The sequence below is a fragment of the Vulpes vulpes genome, chromosome 16 (assembly GCF_048418805.1).
Source record: "Vulpes vulpes isolate BD-2025 chromosome 16, VulVul3, whole genome shotgun sequence".
Lineage (NCBI taxonomy): Eukaryota > Metazoa > Chordata > Mammalia > Carnivora > Canidae > Vulpes > Vulpes vulpes.
In genome coordinates, this window is record NC_132795.1 from 15,459,786 (window position 1) to 15,483,337 (window position 23,552).

Below are 23,552 nucleotides of genomic sequence, written 5' to 3' on the forward strand. Positions count from 1 at the left end.
ATCTCCCAAGAAGACAAGTGAGTTGGGCAACAGGGCAACCCAAGACCAACTGAGGAGAAACTTTGAGATCCAGGGAAAAGCACTGGCCCAGAATCCACAGACCAGTCTCCTGGTTCCTGATCATTCAGATGTTCCATAACTAGATGAGTAACTTAATTCTCCTAACCCAAGTCATTAGCCTAGAAATTTCTTTGCAGGAGGAAGAATAAGATAGCTTTGCAGTATTACTTAGAACAAGGGTTATGAGACACCTGGGTAGCTCAGTAGGTTGAGTGGCAGGCTCTTGATTTCAGCTCAGGTCATGATGCCAAGTCCCTGAGATCAAGCCCCACGTCGGGCTCCTTGCTCAGTGGGGAGTCTTCTTGAGTTTTCTCTCTCTTCCTCTTCCTCTACCCCTCCCCCAACTTGTGCTCACTCTAAAATAAATCTTAAAAAAAAAAACAGGAGTTATTTATTCTGTAATAAAAATCTGATTTATAAGAGAATAGCAAATTGGATGTTTCAGGTGGAGGACAACCAGCACTGTGTTGAAATGAGGAAAGGGTAATAAGTCCTATCATTTCACATAAGGAAACGAGATGGTTTACATAAGGGGATATTCTAGACAACTGAAGTTTCCACATTTAGAGACTTAACTTTTGCTTAAAATATGTTTAAAAACACTCCCCACTTTACAACATTTTGGGCATCCATTTCTGCAATGCAATATAAATTCAGAGATGACTCCCAACTTTGGGATTATGGACTTCACATTAAATGACTCCACACTTTACACTCTGTGACTCTACTTTCTCTGCTGTGTCCTCCGTATTAGATGTGTGCTCTTTATATCAACTTCTACCAATATTTGCTTCCTCGTCACCTAGCAAATCAGAGAAGAAAGCTGGGTAACTTGGTAAAGGCAAAAAATAGCTATAATCCTAATTCAACAGGCTGTAGTCTGAAAGTGTAACCTGGCTATCCTAGGGGAATAAAGTACATAAACCTCGTGACAGTTGTAATCTGGGATTGCATATCCAGTTGGGTACTGTGCCAATGGAGAGGAACCTCACACAAAGCAGAGCTCAGTGCAATTGATAAATAGTATATCTATCTCATCTTCCACTCTGATTATAGGTTTAGAAGAGGAAATGGTTAAAACTTATAACCATAGCAAGATTTTGAGGTGACTGCTAGGTGAGGGTTTTCTGGGGTATCCATAATGAACCAATTCATGATTCCTTCTCCAACATTAAACATTTTATCTGAGCTATTAAAAATGATCAGTATTGACCATCTTGAACTTAACCTGGGTGTGGAGCCTGACACGGTGCTTGAACTCACAAGCCTGAGATCAAGACCTGAGCTGAAATCAAGAGTTGGATGCTTAACTGTGCCACCCAGGCATCGCTTAACCTTTTACTTTTTAAGCAATTCTATCTGATTACAATAGAGTTATACGTACCACCACACTATTTTAAAATGATGAAATGATAAGACAGAAAAAGGTGGTAGAAGAAGTTTAGGTTTGTATAGAATTTCACTTTATATGCACTGAATTTGAGCTGTCCAACAAGACTGCATAGTAATGGAATAGGTATCATTCACCATCATGACCCTTTGCCCTCACAAATAGAGAACTCAAGGCTCAAAGAGTCCACATGACTTTGTGAAGGCCCAGGGGCAGAGTAAATGGCAGAGCTGGCTCCCAGTTCCCCTGACTCTCAATCCAGTGGACTTTCCTCTATACCTCCCTGCTTTTGGATAATCCAGGAGCTAACTTAATGCTGATGTGTGTCTAGCCATGACATCACCGTTGACCAGGCTGACTTTATTTCCCCATATCCTGCCCATAAGTTACAGAAGGTAACATTAAATATGGATAAATCATCACACACTAGAATTGGAAGGGAAGTTAGAGATCTCTTTTCAGGCTACCGTTGTACTTGAGTAAACTGTGGCTCAGAGGGATGCGACTTGCCAAAGGCTGTCTAGCATATCCTTTGCAGAACCAAGAGTCAACCCAGGATTGTTGATATGCAGTAATGCTCTGCTAATATTGGCAGTGTTCCTCAAACTTCAGTCACTTGAGTATGACATTTTGGATTCTTACAATATCCTTGCACTGTTACTTCCTTAATATATAGTTTTTAAATCGGCCCACTGTTTGAAACCTTTGTGTTTCAAGGTATGAAACAGGTATGTAGTGTTTTAGCTTCTTCTAAGCAAAAATATACCTGAAACCACTGATTCAACTGTTTTTCCTTTCAATACAAATGAAAATAAGGGTATAACTCAAAATAAAAATATTGCTCATTGTGTCACATTAAAAGACAATTACTACTGAGGGTAGTGGAGAGACACTGTTCTGTGCCATAGTCTAAAATCTATTCTGTTCCATTTCTCTTTAGCTAATTATTTAGTCCATATGATGCTCCTTGGAGCACATTTCAAATTGAATCTAAAACTAAGTGCATGTGAAAATTTAATAAAGACTGATTTGATGACTGGGAAGTTACTTAAGGACCCAGAGGTCTCTTAGGAGGAAGCAGATAATGTGACCGTGAGTGAAGTGAGCATGCATTCTCTGCCATGTTTTCCCATCCTTGGAACACCCATCTTCCCTCAGGGAAAAGCACTCTCAGTGGATGGGCTTATGGCCAGGTCACACCGTTATCCTGAGAATGGAGCCCTAGACATTAGGCATTGACTGCATCAAGGAAATCATCTTTTCCTCCTGCCCCCAATCAATAGTCAATGCCTAGAAACAAATGTATATGCTATAAAATATGACTTCAAAAAATGTGCTCACCTTCCTGGTAGGTTTCTGAGAATCCCCAGGCCACATTCTGCTGCATTGTGTGTGTGCACACACAATGCAAAATATATATATATATATATATATATATACACAATGCAGCCCCCAAAATATTTTTCCAACCGGTTCAAAGCACTTGATATCTACTCCTAAATATTTATTTTTTGCCTAGTGGCTTTCCTGTTTTTAAACTACAAGTAGCCAGAAAGAGGCAACTCTTTATGCCTTATCCCTCGTTGTACATAAGGCACATGGGTTTATTCTATCCTTTCACTAGAAAAGGCTTCGAGCGCAAGGTGGATGAGAGATAGGGGGATTATGAATAGGAAAAAAATGCAGAAGCACATGGCTAACTCTGGGACTCCGGTGGTGGAGAAGGGTAAGCAGCCAGGTGGGCAGCTCTTCTCCCATCACTACAGAACACACAGGAGAGTCAAATGACCTCATAAAGGGACTGAAGCAATATTTTGTTGCTGGCAAAGTCTGCTGCATGATCAAAATAAGAGTTTACAGGAAGCTGGTCTGCAGAGCTTATCACAGGAAACAGCTACCAGCAAATGGGTGGCCTCTGGTTAGATAATAATGACAACAACAGACCCCAGTTGCTGGGCTGGGTTCTGTTCCTTGAAGCACCAACTTCCTGGGTGCTGGTCTTGTGAGCAGAAAGTCAAGTTCCCTTCATAAAAATGGGAATGTGCTTGGGTCTCTGGGTTGAGTGTTTAAAGGATCATCACTGACGGACTGTGAATAATTTCAAAGCCAAAGCAAGCTGATGTATTTTCTGAAGGTCCACAACACACTGTCTTCTTGGGGTTAAGTATAAGGACTGTTCTAAGAAGCACATGACCTGGGATTATGGGATTGCCAGTCAATCCCAGTCAATCCAGGCTGTAAGAAATAAACACCCTGTTCTTATTTACATGCTCTGGAGAACTCAGAAACAAAGACACAGATTTGCCACTTAAAACCTTACGGGAAACACTCAGTGTCAAATCTGTACAAAATCATTTCCCATCCCTGCTTAGAAATAGCTGATCATACCCTAATGTATATAGTATATGAATGACAGTATTAATGACTGGCTATAATTTGATTCTTGTCTTTGGCTCTGGGAACTTTTAGCACCTTTCTGTTCCTAATCTTGCTCCTTTTTTTTTTTAATTTTTGTTCCCATTTATTCTCTTTTCCTCTTTTCTTTCTCCTTCTTCTCTGCCTCCTGGTGTCTTCAGAAAATCACTGTGAGGAACTGACTCCAAAGCCTATAGTGGGCCTCCCTCCTGGTGTTGTCCCAGTGGCCTGGCTTCATCTTCCCAGGTGCCCGTTCCTCCTCCTCCCTGCTTCCTCTCTATCTTTATAGCATCACTATGTCCCAATTGAAGGGTGTACATTTTTCAGCATAACTTAAAATGGTGCTACTAAGAGGATGGGTTGTTCTCCTGGTTTCTCTAGGTACAGTTAGAAAACTGCAAGATGACATGGAGGATTCCGACACATCTTCATTTGTTAAGCACTGTGATCTCTAGGCAGGGGGTCAGTCACTCAGGATATGTGTTGTACAAGATGTGTTGGCCACACACATATCTGTTTGAATGTTTCTTAACAAGACACATGAACAATCATAAAATAATAACAATATGAATCTTAGAGAGTCAGGATTGTAAAATACCAAATGTGAATTTTCTCTCTTAGCTCACAGCTCTGTCCATTACAACATGGGGGGGGGGGGGTGATTTATGCAACATTGTTGTCCCCCAAGGAGAAATTGACTTCTGTTAAAATGGATATAGGAGCCAACTATATGTTGTGTTTTTCAGAGTATGAACCAATGACCACCCCGATCAGAATCATCAAAGGTTCCTTTCAAAAATAATTTTCTGAGTCTCATCCCAAACCTGAATTGGGTTCTTTTGGGGGGGAGGGAGATGGGTAGGACCTAGACACCCACATTTTAACATGTTCTTTCAGGGTCCTTTTCAGAGAACCTCAAAGTTACACATAAGCCAAAGCAATATTTTATAATCTTATATAAGTGTTTTCTAGTTTTTATTTGGTAAAAATGTGAATTTTCATATGTACTAATGATTTGCTCAGAGTATGCTAAATCTGTTCACCTGAGATGATGTACTTATGACTTGCTTAGACTACGGTATGTCTGTTCATCTGACACGATGAGAATTGCCCTCCCACCAGTTACTACTACTGGGGGACCGCCAACACTGTAGCTGATCAGGTAAAGCTGATCGAGACCCTCTTCTGATAGTGTGCTGAAACAGACCTTCTCTGGGTCTTTCCTTAGAAAAGAGCTCTGGTGGGAACTCGGGATATTAAGGTTCCTCTTTGTTGGTTTTGATTCAGTCTTCTTATCTGGGCTTAGCAGCTCATGCCGTGCTGAGATGATCTTTGGGAGAGTCCTAACCTGGGCATAGCGACGCCAGCCTGTTACCAGGCCTGAATGACTCACCTGCTCTGGGCACAAGACCAAAGTCTGGGCCCTGTCCCTGGCTTTTGAGATGCAAATGACACCGTCTCTGTGTCAAGTCCTATTTGTTTTTTAAACCTTTGCTTCCTCATCCTTGCCCCTTGATGTAATTGAAGTTTATCTTTTAAGCAGAAATCACCTGAGACTAGAGCTTGAGGAAGCCCAGAGGAGTCTGCTATCTGTCAACAAAGCCCTTGAGCTGAGCCCGGTTTTACATTCAGGTTTTACCAACTACACCAGAGGAAGAAATCCATGTCACAGTTGGAGAATATGGGTTTTTCTATATTCTGAGAAAGTTATTCTAAAAATAGGCCTGTGAAAGACCTCACAGGGAAAACTAGGAAGAAGGGGGAATTTTCAAAATGATTGCAAAAACTCTTCTTGAAAATATGAATACAGCTTTCTACTTATCTCCTTCCTCTGACCCGTAGCACCCCAGCGATGAGGTGGTTGGCTCAGGGAACAGGAAGGGAATTGCCATAAATCTGAGCTAATTTGGAAAAGGAAGGATGAAGCAGATACTCAGCAATCAATAGAGCGTTGTCTTGTTTTGTGGTAAATGTTTACGGCTCTGTTGCTGGAATGTAATCCTGCTGCCTCAGAACATGGGCCATTAGAGGTGAAATGAGTTCACCTAATGCCCCCCTGTGTAATTGGTATGCATCACTCTTCAATGTACACCATCCAAAGTCCCTCGCTTCCAACTAGGGAAAAGATTTTAGACAATTCTCCGCTTCCTCTTTACCTTTTATTACTTCACGATTCCCAAGAAAGAGAGAAAAATGACCCATTTCTCTTTCTCTTAGTTCCTCATGTTTGCAGGACGGGATGTACAAATACCACTTAACGCTTCCTTCCACTCCTGAAAGTGCTGTTGGGGGAGCAAGCAAGGAACCGAAACCACAAAAGAACAGGGACTAGATTGTTCCCTCTCTGAGTAAGCTCAAGGAGTGATGCATTGCTCAGCCGCCAAAGCATGTGTTTCCTTGTCATGGAAAGGAGAGGGTATAAAAAATGCTTTGACTGAAAAGCGAGTTCACTAATTGGTTGTTAATGACTATGCAGCCCTAAATGTCTGGAATTTGGTTTAGATTCAATGTAATTTGACATTTGCCAACCATTATTAAATCCCTTTGATGCTCTCCCTGCGCAGCGGCGATGAGCAGCTGATTGGCTCTTGGGGATGGAAAATGAGGCTGGCTGGGCACGGAGTCAATGGGGGGTCTGGAAGGCAGCCATCGTCACCCCACTCCCCTCAGCTTCTCCAGGCATTGGCCTTCCCTGGTCCCCTTCCCTGTTTCTGTAGGCTCTCTTCTCTTCTGCTTCTCGTTCTCAAAGTGCTCTTCCCTTTCCAGCACCCCTTTACATGCCCCTTTGCTCTCAAGATTCTTCTAACTCAGTAGTCAACATCTCTTTGCAAAGAACAGGAATTTACTACAATTTTATCAAGATGAAGAGATTCATAAAAAGCTTCAGGGAAATTTCATGACGACTCATTGTGGGTCAGTTGTCCCTGAGGGAATTTGAGAGTCCTTGGGCCTCCCACTCACACCCCCATATTTTATTTGTTTTCTTTTGTCTGTTGCTTTGCCATTCTTTCCATGAACAAGCTACTTTGCTTCCTCAACCATTGCATATGGTCCAGCATACCTTCCCCTCTTAGCTGCCCCCAAATAACTCCCTTTGTTCCAGCCTCTATAGGACCTGTCACCTGGCTACCCACAGGAACAGACAGTCTCTGGGCCCCCATTCAAATTTCCCATGAGGAAAATTTTAATTGGCCAAGTTTGGGTATAGGACTCCTCATTGCCTGAGTCCGCTGTTACTGGGGGAAGTGGGGCACAGGGGCAAGGCACATAGTATCTGTCTTTCCAGAGCTGTGAGTAGCATAGCCAGGAAGGAAAAGACAGGCAGCTCTGGTGCACTTCCTCAGGGCACTGTACAAGGGTCTATGTCTTCATTTGTCAAGTGTCTCAGAATATCCAACACAGCCTTGCAAATAGTTCTATTTTTTATGTTCCTCATTTATAATGTACTCCCACATTTGCACTGACCTACTCACTTTACCAGAACCACCAATTCCTCCACGTTCACATTTCTGCCACATCTCCTTTCCAAAGATTGAGGAGGGGAAAAAAAAATCAAAGAACCAAGAGAAAAGCTGCAGCAATGAGGAAAAACACATAGTTCTATTAAAGACAAAGATGAGTTTCCCTATTAATTCATGTGTGAGGCACTGCAGGCAGAAAGAACAGTGGATACAGAGTCAGGAAACATTTTCCCAGCTCTAACTATGCCTCTGGCTGGGCTTTGTGACCTGAGGTAAATCATTTTGCCTTTCTGGGCCTTGTTTTCTTTTCCTAAAAAATAAAGAGAATAGATTAGATGAATCTGTAAGTCCTTTCTCATTCTCAAATTCTGTGATAATTTCAAGATATATTTGATACAAAAATTATAGAATAGCAATGTGCAATGGTCCTGGAGAATGGTTCCTCTTTTCATTTGTTCTTTGCATTCCTTGAACAAAAATTTATTGAGAAGGCTTTAATGCTAGCTCATTGCTGTGCAAGGCTCTCGATATGCAAATGGCAACAAACAGATATGACCCCTACATTCACAAAAGGCACAATTTAGCACATTAAGTGCAATCTTTATCATCTACATTGGATGTAGATTTTACTTGTTTTCTGAGGTAAACCTCCCTTTTATGTTTAATGCTATTTTATGTGATACACCTCTGCGTACATTGATGATGCATGGCTTCTTTCTCTTTGCTCAACAGAGAATGCAGCCTTCATTCTCTTGGTGAAACACTTGGAAACCCTAACATTTAGGTGCTGCAGAAAAACACGGACATGGCTGGATAGGGACATTGGCCTGCTTTTCCATCTCCTTGTGTGTCAGAGCTTCCTTTTTCTGTTTGGATTAAGTGCTAAAAACATCGGAAGCCTTTACCTCCAAAGATAAATGTAAAAGCATTGTGAAACACAATCAGACATCAATTATGAATTGTCTGAGCCTCTGTTAGCAACTCAAAGATGGTTTTAAGAATTATGTGAGTTAATACGACAACATGATGAGACTGGCACATGTTACATGCTCAGCAAGTACTTATGTATTGCATGCTATGTGTTACCTATTAATATGTGGAAATGATGGGACGGGCATATGCTACATGCTTAATAACTGCTTACTTGTTACATGGCACATGTTACATGCCTGGCACATATTACATGCTAAGTGCTGGCTATCATCATCATTACTGATGGTAAGCTTAAGCATTTCAGGGGAGAGTTTTCTGGATCTGAATCTATTCATAGTCTTTGAGAAATTGGACATGCTGTTCACACTCACCCCAAGGCTTGGACTGGCAACCTCTGCTTTGTGCTCAAGGGAAAAAACATCATGAGAGGAGCTCCATTCACAGCAAGTAGCCTCTCTCTCTGCCCTCCTCTCCCACAGCCACCCCAACTGCTAGGGTCCCCCGACTCCTCACCCTCACTCCTTAAAGTGTGAGGAAATCGCCAGAAAGGCTATAAGTATGGCCAGGGGGCCGGGGGTTGAGTGTTTCCCAAGTTCAGTCCTCTTTCTCCAGAGACTTCAGCCCCAAAAAGCCAATCAGTGTGTTCAGAAAAACTACCCCGGTGGAAATGTTTGCCATTTTCTCTGCTAAGTGTTATTTTTTCCATATTAGAGGTCCGATTTCCTGCAATTCTTGGAGAGTACCAGGAGGAAGAAGGGTCAGGAAACTCAGCACAGAGGGGAGCAGTGATTAAGTGCCCACTCATTTCCATCACGACGGCAGGAAAGGGTTTTGAGATGTTCCTGCATTGGTTATTTTTGGTTAGAAAGAACAGGGTCTTTGTTAATAGGCCCCAGATGATATGAGCAGAAGATTCAGCATTTTCCCTTTGGTTTTGTCACTCACCAGTAGTGGCTTTCCAAGAGCTTTGCCTCCTTGAACTAGTTTCTTCAACCTCTAAAAGGAGACAATATGTACTTGATAAATGATTTGGATTTCCCTCAAAATAAGATGTCAGTCAAATCTAACTTACTATTATTGTTGTAAAAAGGTCCTGTCGTGGAAAGTAGCACTCTATGAGAGGTGAAAAAAAAAAAAGAGAGAGAGAGAGAGAGAGGAAACTCTCAAAAGGGAGAAGCACGAAAGAGAGTTACAGAAAAATAGGCTGGGATATTCTCCATACCCTCTACCTCTCTTTAAAAGGAACTTTATGGTGGTTTTTGCCAGCCAATCATGGGTTGCAATGCTCACAGTAGTAAAACTGTGATAATCTTGTAGGATCAATTGATTTGACTTGATTATTTAGATTTTTAATAGCAGCTCTCCATAGGTACAAAATGAAGAAACACAACATATCCAAGTATTCACTAGTGACATTAGAGTATAATAACAGAAGCTATACCCCCTTCAGTTATTGTTTTAGTAGTTTGTCCATAGTTTTAACATACTATCTTATTTAATATTTATAATATACTTGTGCAATCAAAAGGATAGATATTATGTAAGCCTAACTCCCTACCCTGTCTTTGTCTTTTGAGTGAGAAATCTGAAGCCCAGGGAAGTTGAGTGACTCCCCCAGAGAGTCACAATGTGCTAGAGTTGAGGTGATTACATCACTCTTCTCTTAATTATCTTTCTCATCTACCATGGGCCAATCAGCACTTCCTGAAGCCAATGTGACCCTACTGTGATACAATGCCCAGAGGTTTGGTTCATTTAATAGATATGTATGTTTATAATTGAGTCATTCTAGTGTTTTGGAAGTTGTTTCAAAACAATATTTTGGTATATTTTTATGAAAGTAGTCCATATTTAAAAGTTAAAGCCACAACTGCATTATTGTGTCTGGTCATTTATAAGATTGGACATTTTTGTTTGATATTGTGAAAAGTATATGACACAGGAATTTAGATAAGGATTAATTAATTTACTATCTTATCCTATGACTACATTAAGCTGAAGACTGTGTTCTACATTGAGGATTCAAAGATGCCAAGGTGAATATATTAATTAGAATTGTATTTTTATGTTTACTTATTTGTCTTTGGTGGTGATAGAAATTCAACTTGAAGTGTGCACAAAGGAGAACTCATTATAAGGATAGGGGTATAATTCACAATAGGGATCTTAGAGTTTATTTGTAGAAACCCTGGAAGCAGGACATGACTTTTAGAACAATTAGAAATGAATGTTCCAAAGCTCAGGACCCTCTATCTCAGCTATATTCCTCTCAGCTCATTTATTTCATTCTTTTCTTTCTAAACACTTCCACTTCTTTTGCATTCATATCAGATGGCTGCCAATAATTCTGGAGTTTGTTGCTTTAAAGCCAAAGAAACTGGGCTTTTTCTCAATCCAATTTCCAAATTGGGCCAGGAGCTCACCCTAGGGCAAATGACTCTGCCCTTTGGGGTAGGATACTGCTTCGGTCAAGTACTCGCTCCCAACCAGTCAATAGGGGTAAGGGGTGATATTACACTGGACCAGCATTGTGGGTCTTACGGTAACTATCTGGGTGAAGGTGGAAAAAAGCTAGAGGAGGGGTGTGGAACAGCATGGTGGGTCCTATGGTAATTATGTGGATGAAGGTGGAAATGAGCTAGAAGAGGGGTGTGGAGAAGACAATCCTGTGAAGGACAGTCCCAACTCTCATGAGACTCCCAGTGTCATGATTTGTTAGCAGATAATGACACTATAATTACATGAGCTCAATAAAAGAATAGATCATTCTAAAAACACAGAAGGAGCAATGACTCTGCCTAAGACGACATCAGGAACAGAGAAAGTAAGATTGCAGCTGAGTCTTTAAATATAAAAAAAATCATCAGTGAGGAAAGGGCATTCCAAACAGAGGAAACTACATGTCTGAAGGCTCAGCATCATGGAACCATGACATGGAGGAATGAAATATGAGGCTGGAAAGGGGAATAGCATTCTGTGTCCCTTTGTACCTATGACCCTTCCACCTTCACCACCCTCTAAGGAGCAGGGGAGGTCCTGAAATGATAAGAAGCACATTGCATAGCACTTTTGGCTTCTTAGACCTTTTTCAAAAAAAAACATTTATTTATTTATTTATTTGTTTATTTATTTATTTATTTATTTATTTATTTATTTATTTATTTATTTTAGAGAGAAAGAACATGAGTAAGGGGAGGGCAGAGAGAGAGAGTCTCAAGCAGACTCCATGCTTAGCTTGTAGCCCATCTTCGGGGCTCAATTTCACCACCCTAAGATCATGATCTGCACTGAAATCGAGAGCCAGCTGCTTAACTGTGCCACCCAGATGCCCCTTCTTAGAGCACATTTACATAAGCTTTTCACTGGATTTACACATTTTGACATGATAGAACATACATCCCCTTCTCGCCCCCACTTTATTGATAGAGAAATTTTTAGAGGACTATGACTTGACTAAGGTTAGTTCAGGGGAAGAACTGTGACTAGAACTCAGGTTTTCATTTCCCAACTCAATGTTCCTTCTGCCCTTCCTCAGGTTTTCCTTTAATGTCAATGTAAAGGATCACATCTGTATCACTAATAATTCAGTCTATGATGACAAGCCACTTTGATGGTACCAAATAAGCTATGTATATTTTGCTTTGGTCAGTTTTTAAAATATCTTGCCAAACCTTCATTCCAGAGAATTATCTGAAAGAAAAGATTCTTTTCACCTGGAAGGGGAGAGGAATGGGACAAAGAAATAACCTCTTAAGAACTGGCTTATTCCTATGATTCTTTTGTTACAATCAGAACATGCAGATTTAAGCAAATCAGATAAATACATAAAATAAGCCAGTGATCATTTTTCATCTCACAAAAGAATTGCCTGCTAGATTTTAAGCTACATGAAGACACACTTTTGAAGAATCAGAATTTTCTCAGAGTGGCCTGTTGGGCCTGGTACTTACTTTGTAAATGCTCAATGAATGTTTGATAAATGAATAAATCAACCAACCAACAGGGAACTTTAAAAAACAAGGACACAACATAGATCTATGATTAAGAGCCTTAGTGTCAGATATAGTTGGGATCAGTTTGGCACTGTACCACCCACTGAATGTGAACCAATCAGTGAATTATTATCTAAGCCTCTACCTCCTTAGTTATAAAATGGAAATAATAATGGAACTTACTCCCAAGGTTGTTTACTTATTGAATAAAAATTTATTGAGGACCTATTAGGAGACAGGCCCTACTCAAGATTAAGGAAGGTAGTTCAGAAAACAGGTGGCAGGTTTCTAGGTAATCAACATGAAAATAAATAAGTAAATAAAATAATTAATGTGATGTAGGGCCACGGAGGAAGTAAAGCATAATGTGGCCTCCACCGTGGCCATGCGGGTGACTTTAGATGGAGTGGTAAGAAGAGGCTTCTCTAGGAAGGTGAGATTTGAACTAAGACCTGTGGAGAGGAGGGTGAGCATCCACGTGTAGAACAATGGAAGAGCTTTCTGGGCAGAGGAAGTGAGAGCCAAGTCGAGGGAGAAACTGGGTCGAAGAGCCGCAGGAGGAACAGAGTGGAGGCCCCGGGGGCCAGAGTGCAGGAAGCAAATGAGGTAGCAGCAGGAGAGAGGCTGGACATTGGCCAGGTCAAGAAGGGCTCTGTGGAGCAAGGTCAAGGACTGAGGCTTTGCTCTAAGAGCCCTGGGGATATAATGAGGAATTTAAACAGAGGGGTACCCTTACCTGATTTACATGTTTAAACAAGCACTTGGCCTCAGTGAAGAGCACTAACCTTCATCTCACTGCTCCTGTGAAAAATCTGAGTCATTGGCTTCTCAGTTTTCCTCTTTCTCTACATCAGTGAATCTAAAATATACTGCAGGGCAGCCCGGGTGGCTCAGCGGTTTAGCGCCACCTCCAGCCCAGGGCGTGATCCTGGAGACCCTGGATGGAGTCCCACGTCGGGCTCCCTGCTGGAGTCTGCTTCTCCTCTGCCTGTGTCTCTCTCTTTCTGTGTCTCTAATAAGTAAATAAAATCTTTAAAAAAATAAAATAAAATATACTGCAAAGCATCTTGCTTTCTCTCCATCTCCACTAAAACCACCTTCAGCTCAGCCCCTCTCTCTCATCCAGGCAATTGCCATGCCACTTTCGACACTGTAAGTTTGGGAACTTAGCAGATTTTCAAGGGGAGAGGTCAAGTAGGCCATTGGACATTTAAGACTAAAGGTTAGGCTGGGGTTACATGAGATAATGCACATAAACACTTGGCGTAGCACCTGGCTTCTAGGATGTTCTTAATACACACGATCTTTTTGTTGTTGTTGTTCTTAAATAGTATCCATGCTCCTTGTGCTTTTTGACATGATGAAAAGATCAAGGGATTTGGAGCAGGAGACTTGGGTTTACATCCTAGTTTCAAAGAAGTGTGGCTTTGGACAAGTCTTTAATTCTCTGAACTGCTGTTTCCCCTTCTGGGAAATGAAGATGTAAACACCTGTCTTTTCTATCATACAGGACTGTTGTGAGCTCCAAATGTGATGATGGATGTGAAAATGCTTTGTAAGCTGAAAAGCATCTCTTCATGAGAGATCAACTACATGAAATTATATTTAATTCAGTCTCCCTTTGTACGTGACCTCTCAGGGTCCTATATCGTAAGGAGGCATTACAAAATAAATTGTGTTATAGGGCACTGGGGTCTTCAGCTTAGAAGAAGACTGAGTCTCAGATTCTTAAACCTCGGCCATGTATAGTCCAAACCAGTGCTGTCAACAGACCTTTCTGCTGAAATGAAAATGTGTATCTGGGCTGTCCAATATGATGGCCAGTTGCCACTGTGGCTAACAAGCCCTTAAAATGTGGCTAATATGATAAAGGAATGCTACATTTCTTTTTTAAATTTTAATTTATTTAAATTTGAATAGCTATATGCAGCTAGTGGGTATCCAACAGTACAAATCCAAAAGCTCTTTTTCAGGGCCCTCACCTATAAAACGGGGTCTTTTTTAGTTCTATCTGTGCTTCTACATACACAATTCAGAAATAGATAAGCCAATTTGAATAAAATAAGGGCTGAATCTTGAGTCGCTTTTCTTATTCTTGAGTCAGAGATAATAAGACACAGCTGGCTTATTTATCAACAAGAGGGAAGACTTCAAAACGGTGACAATATGATCTCAAGTAAAAAGGCAGTCCTAGAAGATGAACTACTTTAGAAACACGTTCTCCTGGGAGTTATATTTTGGTATCAAGTAGTCTACTTGTTCCAAAGTTAGCATTCCCCATTTCTCATTAAGAAAAATCACCTGGGGAAAAAATATTTGGAATTGAATAAATAAGTGGATGGCTTCATTGGGGGTTGTTTCTGTGCTGCTGATGGTTGTGAGGTCATCAGGGGTTTCCGTGTTTGAGCTGGCACTAGTTCTTTTTGTACAAGGGCTGTGTTTCCATTATTGGATATTTAGAATATAAGATGAAATATGGAGAGAAATAGACAGGAAAGGAAGGTAACATAATTGAATTGTTTCTGGCAAAAATGAGAGCTCAGCAGAAAAACCCAAGACAACAGAAAAGGACGAGACATAGGGAATGGCAAAGAGTGAGAAAAGCTTTTGAAGCAGAGAAATGAATATGGAACTGAAATCAAGAAGACAGAGAGGGAACAGATGGGGGTAGGCGGGGTGAGGATCAGAGAAGAAATTCCAGATCCATTTGTGAACGACACCAGGAGCTGTCTGTGGGGGGAGAAAAATAAGGAGCAAAAATGAGGAAGACCAGAAAAAAAAATTACTTTGGAAAGAAAGAGAGTGACAAGGTAGTGAGGACAAGGAGGGACAGCTGTCATCTCATTTAATTAAGAAATTATTAATGGAACAGACGGGACAGCCACAATGAGCTTTTACTGATGAGATGCTACTAAAATTCCAGATAATAGCAGCTGAAAGTTATTGAGAGCAGAAGTGGTGAGGATGCTAATTTCGTTGATAATAACATACTTAGCACAATGCTTAAGAATTTAAAAATCACACATCAAATAAATTTAAATGATTCTGGTTATCATCTAATTATGGTTGTTTAAATAATGTAATACAATTAAATGTTTAAAAAATGAAAAAGCCCTGATAATTTTAAGTGATCACTCTCGTGTTCTGAGTCCTCCTTTTAAGTAATTTCTGTCCAATCCTGCAGTCCTGGTGGAGATAATATTACTCTGATGGCCACACTTCTGCCAAATGTAGATAGTTGTTGGGTCAGAAGAAGACAAATGGCAAACAGGTTCTAAATGCCTTATTTCTTTCCTTCTCTGTCCCTTATTTTTCCATTATCAGGATAGGTAGCTTCTCTCCTCAAAAGACCACTTTTCTTTCTCCTTCCTCCCCCCACCAAGCAGGTTCCCTGAGAGTACCTCTCTTCCTTCATCATAAGAAAATACTGCAGCAGAGCTAGTAGGCTAAATGTAATATTGGCCAAATAGGAACTTGGCCACAGAAGTTCATTCCACAAGAAGCTATCTGGATGGCGTAATTGAGAGCCAAGAGCCATAGACTCATGGTCATGACCATGTTGCTGACTGAGGCTGGAAAGAAAGGCTCCATTTGTTCACCTGACTCCCTTAAGGGAATGAGTCCTGATTAGAGTAATGGCCTCATAGTGGGTAGAAAGGAAAAAAACAAAGCAAGTGATTCATTTGAAAATATCTTTATTTTTTCCTAGTAACACAGAAATGTTGTGAATTATTTCAAAAACAAAACAAACAAACAAACAAAAACAAAAAAGAGAAAGTTCAAGCCTCCCTAGATAATCTTATAATCCTATCCAGATAATCCTATCAAGAATTTGATGCATATTTCCAGAAATCAACATATATATAACATAATGGGATCTTCTCTATGCAGTATTCTGTGGGATCCCTTTCTAACTTCATGTACAATGGCCATATTTCCTTGTCCATATGCTATGCTTCCATGATGAAAGACACTTGTGATTATAAGGTTATGTACTATAAGAAAAAAAGTGCTGCAGATTATAATCGGCAGGCTCTGTAGACGATATGACATACCCTAATTTCAGAGATGTTAAAATATTAAAAAGGCATCTTATAAATGATGGAATAAAGTTTAAAAAATTACCTTAATCTTTTGATGGCTCTAGAATATTGCATTGTACAGCCATTTCATAAATTACTCAACAAATCCTTCATGAATAGACATTTGTGTTGTTACCAATATTTTCAAATTTTTATGAACTTCTTTAATGCATATATCACTAACAAACTTGTCCTATTTCTTCCTCAAGGTGAATTCCTAGAAGCAGGATTAGAGGATTAAATGAGAATGGTAATCCCCTTTATACCAGGTGATACTGATTTACACTCTTAGCAATTGTGTCTCAAAGGGCTCACTTCCTCAGTAATTGATATATCATCTACCAAAACCCAGCCTGGACCTCAAGTAAGAAAAATCCAAACCTCATTTGCCACATGCTATCACTCTTATCTTTCTCCTTGGTATTTCCAATATTTTAAAAACATCAGGAACTCGAAATGATAATGTCCATAGATAATTCACCAGTAATGGACAAAGGCGGGATCCACTGAGCTGTAGAGAGCCACCCTCAGCAACAGGGGTGTATTCAATGATCCGCTTGATGGCTTTTCATCTTTCTGCCAATTAGGGACAAGGCCTAAGGATCACATCTTTGTATGTGACTTTGTATTAATAGCACCAGTGACTAGGAATTATACTGGGGCTACTTTCCTGAATTCTTTTGTTCATTTGATCTGAAATCACTGAACCCACCCTGTGCCCTAGGCTGTGGGAACACAAAGATGAGCAGCTTATGGTTTCCTGCCCAAAGAACCTACAATCTAATGGGAGAGAGGAGATACATTCATTTAAAGTTATAGAACAACAGAAGACAAGATCATCGATTTCATGAGATGGGATATGATTTAGTGTCAAATATGCAGACATATAGTCCAGAATTTGAATGAAATCTGGAGACAGAATGCTCTGTCCCCCTGTGAGGCACCAAGACCAATGCTAATGTGCCGTGACCCTCTGGAAGCACAGAGATGACACATGGTCGATCCTTTTCTAGGCAGCATCTGTGTCCTGTACTGTCCCCCAGGAGTGTAAGGCACATCGACAAATGCTCAGTCTTTTCCTGGAGCACCAGAGACCAGCTGTCCCAGGGTCCTGAATGTCCTGGAGGGGAGGAGCTGAACCATTTGACTTCAGCCCCTCTTCAGGAGGAGTGCCCCAAGGGTGAGACACAGAGTTCCAGGATCCTAAGAGCATAGGACTCAGGCTGCTATGCTAGGAAAGTGAAAATGCACTGATCACATTTCCATGCCCAGTGGCATAGGGACTAAAGTCCCATTCATAAAGCAAGCTTCTTGGTTAATCAGTAATTCAAGTTTAGGGACATATGTCTCCCAAACCAAATTTCATGAGAGTAAAAGGGGGAGGGGAGCTCTTTTCTTTCATTGTTTCTGAAGCCAGATACACATGGCTTTTAAGAGACACCACATCTTGTCCTGCTCCAGGGCGCTGATTTAATAAGAATGGCAAGAAACAAACGACTCACTTGCTAATATTGAAAGAGGGCAAATGCACCTGCCCCAGGCCCTCCAGGTCAGGACATATGTTTATAAATGACATGCAGGCTGTGAACCCATGGGAGGAGCCCTGGATGGGGAGTCAAGAGAAACAACTGGGTCCTGTCGGTGGTTCTTAATCAGAACTGTAGGTCAGAATACCAGAGAGTGTTTCAGAATAGATGCAGGTCTAGACACATCCAGACACACCTGAAGCAGAATCTTGGGGTGGGTGGGGCATTGTTTTTCAAGAAATACCACCGGTGACTCAGATGTGCTTCTCTGATTAAAAAATTACTAAGGTAGGTCATCTCTAGCCAGGAATTATCAGACTCATATCTGACTTTTGGGGGCTTCTATGTAATAGAAAAGTCAAATGAAGCTTAAAAATGTATTTAATTTGGCATATTTTGAACCTGGAATTTGTGTTTACATTTAACCTATTAACAATATAAGATTGCAATGCAATTTAATCTCACAAGATAATTAAAGATTTATGAAAACTAGTTATTTTTAGGGAACCATAGGCAGTCTGATCTAAAAATGGAACACGAGTTTAAGGTTCTATGATGAATAGCTTCTTTCAGTCCTGTCAGAGTAACTCTGACTGAAGGTCCTGCCTCATTTGGTGAAATGATTAAAGTATAAATTTGACCCTCTCCATTAGTGGGAAGCCCAGGCCCACAGTTGTCCTGCCTCTACTTCATCCCTCCCCCACCAATGAAAGTCCTGCCATGAAAACCCTGGGCTTCGGCTGTAATGATCAACGACCTCTAGGTCTAATGTTGGTCATAACACTCAAGGCTGACTACTTTACTCCCCAAGGGAGAGTGGTTAATGATGATATTAATAAGAACAGCTAACATCTGCTGAGCATTTACTATGTTTCAGGCTCTATGCTAGGGGCAGAAAACATATTTCCCTTTCTATCCCAGGAATCCGGGTCCCTGAGAGTTTACAATTCAAGAGAAGCAGACTGTTTTCCAGAATAGGCTCCTTAATCGTATTACAATTACAAGCATGAAATATGGTTCTTTTCTACACTTCCAGCCAGTGTATTGGCTTTTACATAATTATCATCTCTGTTTAAGATGCTCGAGTACCATCGAGGGTCCAAGTCCATGACAATGGACACAATCTTATGATTTAGTGATTAAGAAATACACGGAGCCGATGAGACAAGACTAGATACTCAAAGAGGAGCCTCCAAATGAAATAAGAGAGTGATGGCAGAGAGCTCACAGCTATGCAGCCTGAAGGATCAGTCTGATCCTCATGGGGTCAACTCCCTTTCCAACATCCTTTGAGACATCTTTAACTGAATACTTTTCTGAAACTTTAAATAAAATTTATCTGTGTTCTCTACACCAGACCCAAACCATCTGTTTCTCCTAATTTACCTATTTCTATTCATTTCTTAATGTAAGACTGTTTCCTGATCTAGCAGGAGCTCAAGGTGGAAACATCCCCCCACCCCCACCCCCAGATGGGCAGAGATAGAAGAGTCAGCTCTGCTCAGTCATTCGGACTCAGGCAGATAGAGCTTCTACCACTTTCAATGCATGGCTTCCAATGAAGTCTCAGGGGCTGACACCCAGATGGACAAGAGGAGAAAGGCCATTGAAAAGATCTGTGTGGGGGCACCTGGGTGGCTCAGTCAGCTAAGCATCTGCCTTGGGCTCAGGTCATGATCCCAGGCCCTGAGATGGAGCCCCACATTGGGCTCCCTGCTCAGTAGGGAGTCTGCTTCTCCCTCTACCCCTCCCCCCTGCTTGTGCGCTCTCTCTCTCTCTCTCTCTCTCTCTCTCTCACTTGCTCTCTCTTTCTCAAGTAAATAAATTAAATCTTTTTAAAAAAAAAAAAGAAAAGATCTGTGTGGGACACTTACATAGACCAACTCCTATGGCATGCATCACATTGTTCACATTCCATTGACTAGAACTTGGTCATGTGGCTTAGTGACAAGGGAGGCCGGGTAATGTTATCTACCCATGTGCCAAGAAGAAGAAGATGGGTTTTAGTGAGTATTAGTTGTCTCCTAGTCTTTCTGCAACCTGAGTCTAAAGTCTTCAAGGAGGTAAATCCCTTATGTCTTCTTCTTCCGGCTGCCTTCTCTTTTCCAGTTAGACCCCAGGTCCTGTTAATATTTCCTCTACAACTCTACTGAGTGTATCCAGTCTCTCTTTTTTTATCCTCAGTACCATCATCCTACCTCAGGCCTTCGTAAACTAACTGGGTGACACTAATGATCTAACTCAAGTCTTTCCCCTTCTAATCTTTCATGTATTCAACAAATATTTATTATGCACCATGTTAAGTAAGTAGGGGGAAATGAGGAAATGGATAGGCCTTGCCCCTATGTTTATAATCTCATAGGGAATACAGATGAATAAATGGCTCTTCCCACATTGGGTGGTTAATATTTGTGATGGGGAGGTGCAAGGTGCAAGGGAAACAGTTGGAGGGGCCCCAATTCCCCTGACCACTCCACTGAAGCAGGTCACAACTGTACCCTACTCGCTGACCCCCACCCCCTTGCTCTTATTGGTCTCTGGCCCACCATCCTGTTTTATTTCATCATAGTCCTAACACCATCTGAAATGATAATGTATATTTATGTGTTTATTTTTGGGTTTTGTGCCTTCTCCCACCAGAATGGGTGTTCCACCAGGAGCAGGGACTATGGAGAATTTGTCATCAGCATGGAGACAGGATCCAGAAAAGTACTGACATGTAGTGCATTTAGAAGGGACCTAGTTGGGGGAGGGGCTCAGATTAGGTTTCTGCAAGAAATTATCTTCAGGTTGAGGCCTGAAGAATGTGTTGGAGCTAACCAGGTTTCCTGGGAGTAGGGAGGAAGATGGAGTAGAAGTTAGTGCTCTAAACTGAGAGGTGAGAGAACATGGCTAAAATTCAATGCTGGGAAAAGGGAGAGTTAGGGATGGAGGTATGAGTATGGCCTTGTCAAAGGTGTGTGTAGGTTTGGATTTTCTCCTAAAACCAATGAGGATCCATGAAGATATTTTACTAGTGGAGCCACATTAAGATCCAATTAGAATTTTAGATCCCTTTGCTACTCTTTGTAGAATAGACAGGAGGAGGGCAGCATGGAGGGCTAGATAACCCGTGGGAACCTGAGGGAGAGACTCTCGTCGCAGGAGCCAAAAGAATCCCAGTGCATTTCACATTAATTTTTCAAAGTTCTTTAAGTCAATACCATTCTTTCAAAGTCTCCAAATGATGAACATTGCAAAAAAGTAGGATGATTACTACATTTTTCTACTTCTGTTTTATCTTCCCTTCTTTTTTTTTTTTTTAATTTTTATTTATTTATGATAGTCACAGAGAGAGAGAGAGGCAGAGACACAGGCAGAGGGAGAAGCAGGCTCCACGCACCGGGAGCCCGATGTGGGATTCGATCCCGGGTCTCCAGGATCGCGCCCTGGGCCCAAGGCAGGCGCCAAACCGCTGCGCCACCCAGGGATCCCTTATCTTTCCTTTTAACTTGAGTCCTACTTCCTCCCTGAAGCTTTCTGATTTACCCCTGCCCTGAATTGTGAAATTTCATGTTTATGTAATTCAGTTGCATGAATGCACAGTTCTATACTTTTTCTATCCTTTATATTCATCCCCAATCTTTCCCCCCAATAGATTTCTAGCATCTTTGAAAAGTGAGCTTTGTATGTTATTTCATTAAAAAAATGCTTTTAGGAATGAAATTTAAACAAACTAATCCACACTAGGGTGTTTGTTGCTAATGACAACTACCCCTATGATATTGAAATCCTAAAAGGGAAAAAAAGTTCTTTGAGGAAAGAGAAATGTCTAGTCCAGTCTTTCTGAAATCATATCTCCTTGGGATGTTCCAAATTGCAAATATGGCCCGTTGGTTTACCCCAGTGCTACAAATCAATCTTCATGGAATCTCTGGCACTTCTGGGGAGATATGTTTAGCTGAAGCCACCATCTAGAGAGGCTGAAGCCAGCACACCAGTATTTTCCTAGAGCTCCCTCTTGCCTCGGGAACATTCACATGCTGACCACCAGACTCCCGAACAGGTCTGAAGTGGCTTAAGACAGCATGTAGCCCTTTGTCTAGATCTTTTGTTGACAGGCTCACAGAGCACAGGAATCTGTTTTAATTTCAGCTGATGTTCGAGGTCCACCCGATCCTGAAGAGGTGATTTTTGTCTTCAAGGTAGCCTTTCTTTTCCTATTTTTATCCTCCAAACTGTAGGTCAATCAAGGCCAGGCTTGCAATTCAAGAAAAAAGAACACTGGAGGAGCCAGTAGAGTTTTTATGCCTTAAGTGCTTGGGCTGTGAGGGGTCGAAGCAAGTGGGGAAGTGTTTGGAGGAGGCAGAGAAATTGTCACTTGGGAAGCCAGTTATTCACAAACTCTATGAAGTAAAAATGAAAAAGCCCTTTTATATAACTCCTGTCTCCCCTTGTCAGGGCAGAGTATGCCAATGATAATTGCCGCTGAGGCGAACATTTCAATGTTAAAATATCATTTATTCCTCTTTCCTTTGTCTTTCAATCCACGCACATGTTCCTTCAGCTTTCTCCATCTGCTATTCTTCTGTTTCTTTTTAATAATAATTAAAATAGCAGACAGTTATCTTTTGTAGGGTGTATCTCTGGACTTGTTTTGCATTTTTCATTTTCCATCATCCTTGTATTTATATAAAAATATCCCCTTTTCATAAAAGCTGCATTTTCGATAGCTCTTATGACTGCAGTGTTAAATCATCATGGCAGTTGTTGGCTTTGGGTGTAAAAAGATGTTGTATGTATGCAGTCACTCAAGCACTAACACCCATGTACCGTTCACCAATTTGGGCAAGAAGGTAAATAAGAATATCTTTTTCCCCCCTTCACATAGTCAAATTAAAAAATCTGGTGCCTGTTAGAAAGTGAGATCTAAACTGGATTTTATGGAAGGGTTATCTCTATCTCTGATTTTTTGATATTCAAAAAATGTTTTGTGCATTCAAAGAAAGAAAGGAAAGAAGGAAGGAAGGAAGGAAGGAAGGAAGGAAGGAAGGAAGGAAGACAGTTAAACAAACAATTCCAATGTTGCTTAGAAGCAAGCAGCAATACCTGACCAATCTGCTAGTGTTCTCAATTCTTTCCCATTGCCCACCTCTTCTCAGGAGTGTTGAAGGCAAGTAGCTAGTGGGAGAGAACAGGAAAATGAGATTTTCACCCACCACAAACTGGGTAAGCAGCCTCAAATAATAGAAAATTGACTGTTCTTATTTCTTGACACACTCTTGGGCTGAAGGACCAGAGACATTTTGTACACTCCACAGGAAGCTGCGGGCTTGCAGGTTCTCACCAATGCCTATTTCCCAGAGGCCAAGGTAACATGTTCATACTCTGCATGACCATCTTGGACTTCAGACTTGGCAGCTAGTCATTGCTTTTGCTCAAAACCAGACCCTGAGAGGAACATGAACTTGATCCCTGCAATAAATCAAGTTCCAATACAGGGTGAGAGCCCTAACCCCTCTCCTCCCAGCCCCCCCCCCCCCCCCCCCCGTGGCACTCCTCCACATGCTTCCAGTGCTATTGAAATGATTCAGAGAGCTGAAATGGAGCTGTTATTTTTATCACTCAGTCCCAAAGGTAAAATGTTTGGCTAATTTGGCTCGTATTCCTGACCCTCAACCCCCCATATTTAGACTTGGAAGGGGAAGGAATGC